This window comes from Danio rerio, chromosome 7 (assembly GCF_052040795.2).
Source record: "Danio rerio strain M-AB ecotype USA chromosome 7, GRCz13ab, whole genome shotgun sequence".
Classification (NCBI taxonomy): Eukaryota; Metazoa; Chordata; class Actinopteri; order Cypriniformes; family Danionidae; genus Danio; species Danio rerio.
In genome coordinates this window covers 43,506,223-43,514,902 of record NC_141027.1, presented here as the reverse complement: position 1 = coordinate 43,514,902, position 8,680 = coordinate 43,506,223, and the positions used below count along the sequence as shown (strand labels likewise).

Sequence of the window (8,680 nt, the reverse complement as noted above, 5' to 3'; positions counted from 1 at the left end):
CTTCGCTATGGACTACAAATCCCGTAAATATTCTATTTCCCCTCTCCTACAACACTAGTGTGCAACTTAAGCAAAACTGATAGTAAAATTGTTTTACATTCGGTTTTGTAGTTCGGGCCTAAATAAATGTTTGTTGCCATTTTTAATCGTTTTAAGTTCATTTGAAAGACTATATATAAACCATTTGACATTATTAACGCATTTATTGGGTAAAATTGCTACTTTTTACTGTCATTCAATGTGTTTTGGTCATTATCAATGCACTGTCACTTTAATTGAGCGTGAGCAGCGCGTCAAAAATAGACCCAGCGCCGAAACTATCGCTGCACTGCTGCTTCGGCGACGCTCACGCCTCGCTCTGACGCGCTGCTGCTGCGTGCGGTATGAAAGCTCTAATCTGTTAACATGGACGCCGAAAACACACGCGCTGCTCACGCTCTGCTCACGCGCCGCTGACGCTTGCGGTGTGAAACAGGCGTTAGACAATTTGAGCAAATAGACTAATCTTACACACAAAAAAACTCGCTTAGCCTTCTTAATGCCGAACATATAGTGCAACCTCAATTTTGAAGCCTGGACAAGGATTTTACGAAACCTTTTAGTGTTAGCTACACTCACAAAAATGTTATCCAAACAATGAGCCATGGTAATGATAATGATTATTAGAATGCAGATTTTGTAAGTGAATACAAATCATATAAATCTATACCAATACACCCTTTTCACATTTTCAGTAGCAGAAGGCATCATAGCTAGGTAAAATTAGAATGCAGTGAATCGAGAGTATACAACAGATCATTTTTGTACAATCCTATTTGCTGAAATAATAAAAGAATAACTCCTCGATGGTGTTACACTAAAAAAATATTCTGCATTTTAGTTTTTATACTAACTAAACCTGGTAAGATTTTCTGTAATAGTGTTTTTCAACTCAACATATGCTAAACTAGCATCCTTTAAGTTGCGCGCATACTTCCAATCCAGCAGATGGCAGAATATGCACCATTAAGTCAGTTTGCTGACTGCCGGTAAAGCACCAGAAGAAGTCAGACTTATGGGATGTTTTTCACCAATTTTTTTTTAATTGTTCAGTCTTCACATTTGGTAAGTAATGCTTCTTTAATTGTGTGTCAATTATTTAACTTTCAACTAAAAGTTTTAAGAAATTCTGCTGTTATTTTGGGATTTCGCCTACCCAAAGTTAAAAGCTTCCCAAATCCACATGCAGAGGTGTAAATGCAAAAATTTGGAATCATTTTAAAGAAAACCCTTTAAATTTTCATAAAACACTATTGAAAGTGTTTAAAATAACTGTATATGTGGTCTATGTTATAATAAACAACTAAAAATAGGCTCTTTTTTCATAAAATCAAATGTGAAAGTTCTGTGTGGTCTAGCTTGCTGCAATTGATTTTGGTGGTACCTGCACATGTCTGTAATCATAGTAAAAAAAGAAAAATGTCTCTGCCGTAATCTTTGCAAAAGTTATTGTATTCCAACTGATGAGAGGTGCAATACAAGCCACAAGGACCGATTATTGTTTTTATATTTGACTATTCTTTTGTTTGATCAAACATAATTCACTGTGTTTTGATCACATCAGACATATAAAAGGATTACTTAAGCACATCACCTCAAAAACAGAGGAGACCTGGCACCGGGTCCGTGGAGTTTAACTTGTTAAGAAAACTTAAGTAAGTCAATACAACTCAACTAAGTCAATGCAACGACATGACTTAACTAAGTTAAGTGAACAAATCTTTATTACATTTTTTATTCCCCGCGAACACAGGGAGAACATGCAAACTCCACACAGAAATGCCAACTGACAAAGCCGGGGTTCGAACCAGCGACCTTCTTGTTGTGAGGTGATTTTGCTACCCACCGCGCCACCATGCTGCCATCAATCAATCAATCAATCAATAAAACTTTTTTTATGTTAGCACCAAACATCTAAATGTTTTAAAATTTTAATCACATTGGTCTGCCCATTTTTCAGTTGAAAGGTTTTATACTAGTATTGTCTATATAGAATAAAAAATAATTATAACACCAACATTAAAAATAAATTACAAGTAAATAAGGCCTCTTTCACAGAACAGAGCAATTTGGACCGCAGACTGCCTCTCTCACCCTCCACCGCGAACATGATGTCTGTCCAGCCTCTTCACTGGGATTTCAATTTAATTGCTTAATTATAAATAAATGCTTAATTATAAATAAACTCCCCTCTGTTGCATAACCGAGTTATCTCAGTGTGCAAATCAACCCTGCCACTCATGATATTTCAAAATCTGACTGCAAATATCCTCAAAAACACATTAGCGTGGGCACAATCTCTCTCTATCTATCTACCTCTCTCTCTGTCGGTCTCTCTGGCTTCCTCCTGGAATGCCCTTTAATTACAGGTTTACATCAGTCCACAAGGTCTATGGGAGCCGAACAGCTGCTCTGCTCAATGGTCCATTTCAAAGCAACGTAGCCTCCTGAAGTACCTGCGTGTGTCAGGCAGATGTTCATTAGCTCGCCAGCCTTTCATCTCGGCGCTGATAACAATGGGCTGGCACAGTTTCTTGTCCTTTCATGGCGGTGTCTCCTCCATCCTCTACAGCCTCTCCTCCCCTCCTTCCCTTCTCCATCTCTCTGTGCCAGCACAGCCTGAACAGTCAAAGTGTCAAAAACTTTCTGAAGTTAGATGAAGGGGTCATGTGACTAATAAAACACCAAGTTGTTCTGAGAGTGATGAGAGGAGGACTATAAGGTCATACGGCACACCAGAGGATAACACATGGCTGAAATTTTTAAAAGAACTGTTCACTTCAAAATGAAAATTGTGTCGATGATTTGCTTGCCCTCAGGCAAAACAAGATGTGTTTTTTTTAGTTTTTTTTTTTAGTACTGCATTAAATAAATACTCATTTATTTCTAAAATATAAACACATTTCTAAAGGTGCTCTTGACTTGAAATGTTTACCAGATATCAGTATCAATTAAAGTCATTTATCACCAACCTTATTTCATGTAGGACTTGTTCCTGACTTAACATTGGTGTTGATCCTGGAACAACATTCCAATCAGCCAATCAGAATATCAGAATCAAGAGATACGTTTACCATTTACGTTCGACTTTAGGATTACTGTTAGATTTATGCACTTCTACATGATTGTTATCCATTGATCATTCTCCTCTTGTTGGGTTTAGGGGTAGGGAATAAGTATGGATTACATTTTCCAATCCAGGATCACATCATATTTGGCAAAATCATGACAAGTGTAATCTTAAACCACAACTTATTACTTTAGAAATTAATACTATTACATAAGTATATATACATGCCTTCTGATTGGGTTTTATAAAGCAAAATGATTGGTCTGTTCAAGAAACTTAAAATTATTTACATCTTTAAAAGTCAGTCCTGGCAGATCCACAATAGTTGTAGCCCACGCTTCATGTTGCATAATGATGTATGTGTATCAAACATATCTTATGTGTTGGTTGAAGCACCCAGAGTGTTGTCTGAAGCTGTGAATTAAAGGCACCAATTGCTTAGAAGCAAAGGGTATTTATTTTACCTGTACAGTATGTGTGCTGTTTTTAAATCAATTTATATCAAATTATTGTTTGCATTACATCAATCACCAAGGACCATGCATTCAAAAGAAAACAAATATCTTGAACAAAAAAGTGGACAACCTGAGGGACAGTAAATTAACACCATTTACATATTTAAAAAAAAAAAAAAGGAAAAATCTATAACCTGTTGAACAGTATGTTTCTTTATTATTTGAATAATGATCAATTGATTTTCTCAGAATATCTCACAGAATTTTTTATTTTTTTTTTGTAAAATAAAGTTTTTCTTTCTGTGTTACATTTAATTTTGATACATAATGTTTACTGCTTTCATTTAATGGAAAAGTCATTTGTTATGAGTGTTAATTCATTAAATACTGTAAACTTCCCGTCTCCACATGCTTTTGGTTGTGTATAGATTTTAAAGAGCTCCTATTTGGGGTTTTTAAAAATGACTGTCCATGCAGTGTGTAACACAGCTCTAAGTGAATGAAAACTTCCAGCTGAGGTTTAAATCTGAAAGTGCACCGTGTTTAAGACTATTCATTCTTTAACTAAATAGTCGAATAAAGGAATCATGTTGGGTACAGATCTTTTGCCTGAACGCATGGACGTTGACTTGGCACATCACCAAATATGTTGTGCTGGATCTGGTAAAACATGAGACTGATCATGACATGAAGATGACGATCACTGACAGATAAAGATTTGGCTGTGCGGAATAAACAGTTCAATAACAAAAAGTTCATTTTCACAACAATACCACAGTATAGCCAACCGTGTGCTGTCTCCTGTCATTTTTTCAGATTTTTGAAACAATAACCAATGCTGCAACGCAGGATCGTCTGCTATTTGTTATTAACTGAAGGATCAACAAAGACTATCAATATATGGAACTTTGTCAGTAACTGTAACCAGTTTCTTCTTCCTCCAGATTATAACTTGTAAATGCAATTAAAATTTTTGCCTCATTTTCAGTATTTTGAAAATGTGAGTTTAATTGTAAGTTGTAATCACTTCTGTATTATATATCTGTGCTTGTACTGTATCTCTCAGGTTAAATCTTTATGGGCCTATTCACATATTGCATCCAAAACCATTTGCTGCACAACGCATGCTTTTTCCTTTACTGATTTAAATGCTTTTTTTTTTTAACTTGCATCATATTTTTTTTTGTCTCTCGATGTGGCCACTATCAGCTGTTCCTCACTCATGCAGAGCAGTCAATATTCAAAATAGTTCAACTTTTGCCACTGTGTGGATTAATACTGAATGAATGTCGTTGTTATTACCTGGGGTTAGGTTTAAGTGTAGAGTAATATGCTGGTTTTTATCTGCATAGCTTTATTGCATTCATGCATAGGACTCTCACATATCTGCTATTTCATAGCCATGGTGGGCATTTATCTCTGTCTTGTGCTAAAGTTGACCAATCACAACAGAAAGGGTCATCAGACCAATCAGCACAGAATAGCTTCATGCAAAGGAGGGGTTTGGGAACAAATAAATCATATATGAGTCACTGGGATAATTAGGTAAAAATAAATGCATATTTAAGGCAATTAAAGTGTTGTTTGACATTGCATGCAAATCAGCCTGTTGTTGGAGATGCGCAAAACCAAAACATGACATTTTACAATACAAAATAGGGGCTCTTTAAGGTTTGTAGTATTTCAAAACATCTTTGTGTTAACACCATCAATTAATGAAATATGGCAGTTTACTATAACAATTTAGACATTTCTTTTACAGTTTCTACTTTATTTTTAACTATGAAATTCTGACAGCTGTCAGTACGCTATCCTAATTTATAATTTATTTATTTTTTAATGTGTCCCTTATATTATTATTTTATGTGCATTTTAGGATGAAGGAAAACAGAAAAGAAATATGTAGATATTTCGTAAATGACAATATAAAGGCAGTATATATGTGCTGGAAACAGAAAACTGTGTTAAACCATTCACACTGAATAAGTTCTCAATAGCTTTGCTCACAGGGATCCACTTCTAGCTTGAAACCAATTTTCACAGAAAGCCCAGTGGACTTTAACAAATGGGGCGCACTCTCAAATATCCATGCGGGTCAAAACATTCACATCTTCACTGGAGTGGCCCTTCTGGAAAAGACAAGAGACATTCAGAATAACTTTTCATATATCGTCTGGTTTGAAACGAAAGGAACAATGGGCCACCGTGAAAAGCTCTAAAAACACATTGACGTGCTCTTTAACACCACAGGAAGTATTATTCAGCATGATGTTATATAAAGTGCTCACGGCGTAATTAAATGCTGAAAGAGGGCATTTCAGAATAAAAAGAACACAGGAACAATTGGTTATTAAAAAAAAAAATACACTACAGCTTAAAATGTAACCAAATAAATCATTTGAAAAAGAGACTGATTCAAAGTCAGGTACAAAAGTGACTTTTTCTCACAAAGAAATGCAACATGAATACTTTATGCGTAGGATGACTTACCAACTGAAGGCGCTTTAGATGAATGAGCACTAATGTAGCTCCCACAGATTGACATCTTTGAAAGCTGTAGGAGGATATGTAGCAAGAAACATTTTCTCGCTAAATTGTGGTCATTTATATTGGCATATATTTTATCTTCCTCGATTCTAATGTTGACATGATTTGAATTGCATTGTGGAAATAATGTCACATCTGAAGCAATAATTCAAAGCAGAAGAGATGTGTAATGTAATTAATGAGACGATTGCTGTGGAAACAAGCAATGACCGTGTTATAAATTATAATGCAATTTGCAAGCTGATGTTTTGAAGTAGACTTCATGATTGGAATACAGAAAATGGTCAAAAGTGTGTGTTCAGAAATATTGTTAAAATACTGAAATTTTAGGTTTGTTTGAAATCATATACAAAACAGATATTGCATGACAAGTTTAATAATATGTAAACGCAGTAGCATTGAACTGGAGAGAATGATTCAATGAACCTAAAAAAGAATGGTTTTAGGGGGATAAAACAACACTGTCCAAATCGAAATCAAAAAAGAATGACCCTAAAATGAAGATCAATCAAAATTAAACTTAGAAAGTCTTCAGCTCTAAAATTGTAGAGCTGTAAATATTTTGTAGCCTTGTTGTTGTTTCTTCAAACTAAAATGTCAATTTTAGACATTAAAGTTTAAATCAAAGACTGTAAAAAACGTGGCTGTACCAGAGAGATTGCCAGTTGGTTTTACGTCCTGTTTTTCAGACATGGTCAGTTTGCAGAGAGGAGGTGCTCTTTAGTTTACACTGTGAAAATAATTTTTTAAAATGTGTTTCCACTACCTGTTGAAGTGGTCAAAAGTTGACAAAATCAAAACTTGAGATCAGACTGATCAAAAATGTACCTGAGAACCAGGTATAGACAGGGCCGTATATTGGCCTGTTTCCACTGAGTGGTACGGTACAGTTCGGTATATGGCCCTTTCCACTGTCAAAAGGTACCAAAAAGTGAACCGTACAGCACCACTTTTTACGTATCCTTTCCAAAAGGTACCTATAGCACAATATATGGGTACCAAAAGGCGGAGCCAGATGCATAGCTGAATGCTATTGGTTTCTAGAGAAACATAGCATGTGCACAAGCAGAAAAAGCAAAAAAACAAAGGAAGTGTCATTTTTTAAAACATAGCCAATATAATGTAAAAATATAGATTAATATAATAATGAACCATGGTGGAGCCAAGCTCAAACAAACCTTGTCGTCGTCTTGATGAACAGCCACAAAACTAAAAAGAAGAGCAGAATCTTCTCTGTGTCTTGAGGCTGTCTAAAAGTGCGTGTGATCAGTCAAACAAAGATTGGGCTAGGTTTAGAAAAGTTTCTGAAATGACTGATGAATTGCTTAAGTAATGTGACCTGGTGTTTAAAATAACTTTTAATCACTTGACCTGGGTGTTTGGGATCATGCTTTGGTGCAGTGTTTCAAAACCTTTGTGCTTTGAGATCTCAACACTGTCTAAATGTCAGTTTCACGTCAGCCATCCCTATATTTGAAATAACAAACTTCTTGAGCTGATAACAATAACATCCGCGTGATTATTGAAGTGCTTCTGACATCCTTTCAGAAACGAACAAACGTAAGAGTGAAGTGTGAAAAAACAAAGGGGAATCCTGAAAAAACAAAGGAGCAAATGATTCTTTCAGCAACCTAAAACCTGAACAAACTGCCATGTTTAATTATTATTATCGTCTCTTGGACTATTTTGAACTCAGAATGACAGAATTACTTTCTAACAGAGGTCACATGTATTAGTGAAGATTAAAAATATAAGAGGTTTGCACTGACTGTATGTTTTGTGCCGTTTTTGAACCCAAATAAGGCCTGAATGTATGTGGTGTGTAGTTTTTCTGTAATTGGTAATATATCGGAGACTGTAAGGGTCTGTATGTGTTAATATATGTTAGCATTTATTTATTTTATATAATTGCACAGGTTAGAGTAAGCATTTTGCATCATTGATCTTCTGTTATAATCAAATTATATTCATAGAAAAGTTAGTAATAAACATTTATGCAGTATCTATATGTATAAAACCTCTGTTTTGTGAGAAGTGGTTCTTGTATATGTAAACAACCCATACAGATTTACTTTGACATTTCCTCGAATGACAATGACATCAACTGCAACTTTCTGTCATTCACTACGTCTACCAAAAGGGTACCATTGGTACCTTTTGGCAGTAGAGACACAAGCCTAATAAAGGTGATCCATACCGAACTGTACCGTACTGTACCACTTAGTGAAAACGAGACTTAAAATAACAACAATTGGTTAGCCTGTGGGCTGCATGGTACTGCAGTGGGTAGCATGTTCGCCTCACAGCAAGAAGGTTGATGGTTCATCCCTCACCTGGGTCAGTTGGTGTTTCTGTGTAGAGTTTGCATGTTCTCCCCGTGTTGTCATGGGTTTCCTCCGGGTGCTCTAGTTTCCCCCACAGTCCAAAGTGGTACAGGTCAGGGATGTTCAGACTCGGTCATGGAGGGGCGGTGTCCTGCAAAGTTTAGTACCGACCCACGGAATCAGACACACCTGGGCTAGCTAATCAAGCTCTTACTAGGCATTCTAGAAACATCCTTGCAGGTGTC

The 8,680-nt window shown here is 35.9% G+C and overlaps 1 long non-coding RNA gene across 1 annotated transcript; it reads left to right on the top strand.

Annotated features, from left to right (window-relative positions):
* Positions 1 to 963: 963 nt before the first annotated feature.
* LOC141375431 (uncharacterized) lies at positions 964 to 4,654 on the top strand. The gene is made up of 2 exons (XR_015496123.1): positions 964 to 1,104; positions 2,409 to 4,654. It is a non-coding gene; the product is annotated as an uncharacterized LOC141375431 (long non-coding RNA).
* Positions 4,655 to 8,680: the final 4,026 nt, after the last annotated feature.